The sequence below is a fragment of the Eimeria mitis genome, genomic scaffold (assembly GCF_000499745.2).
Source record: "Eimeria mitis Houghton genomic scaffold, Emh_scaff1205, whole genome shotgun sequence".
Lineage (NCBI taxonomy): Eukaryota > Apicomplexa > Conoidasida > Eucoccidiorida > Eimeriidae > Eimeria > Eimeria mitis.
Genome location: NW_013568199.1, coordinates 9,831 through 10,244, shown reverse-complemented (window position 1 = coordinate 10,244; position 414 = coordinate 9,831).

Sequence of the window (414 nt, the reverse complement as noted above, 5' to 3'; positions counted from 1 at the left end):
AGGGTGTTTCGTGTTCGTGTCTGTCAGTAGCTTTCTCGTGCTCCGTCTTGCCGCCAGCTAGCTTCTTGCATTGGGGGTTCCTGCCTGTGTTCGTGATTTTTTGTACGTCTGCACTAGTGATTATGTGTGTATTTATGTTTATCGTCTTGTTTATTCCCGAGCTAGTGCTTATACGCATATTTATGCTTCTGTGTATATTCATGTTTTCACTAGTGTCTATATTCATGTATGTTGTTGCATATATGCATGTTTTTGTTGATGCTGAGATACTGCTTGGCGCTTAGAGTGCATTGTTTTGTTGTCATGGCTCTCCCTTCATTTCTGTGAATTTCACGCAGCACCGCCCCCCGCGCGGACTCACAGTGCCCAACAGGCCGTTACAACCAAGGAACAGGTTGTTTCCCTTATCTCCCT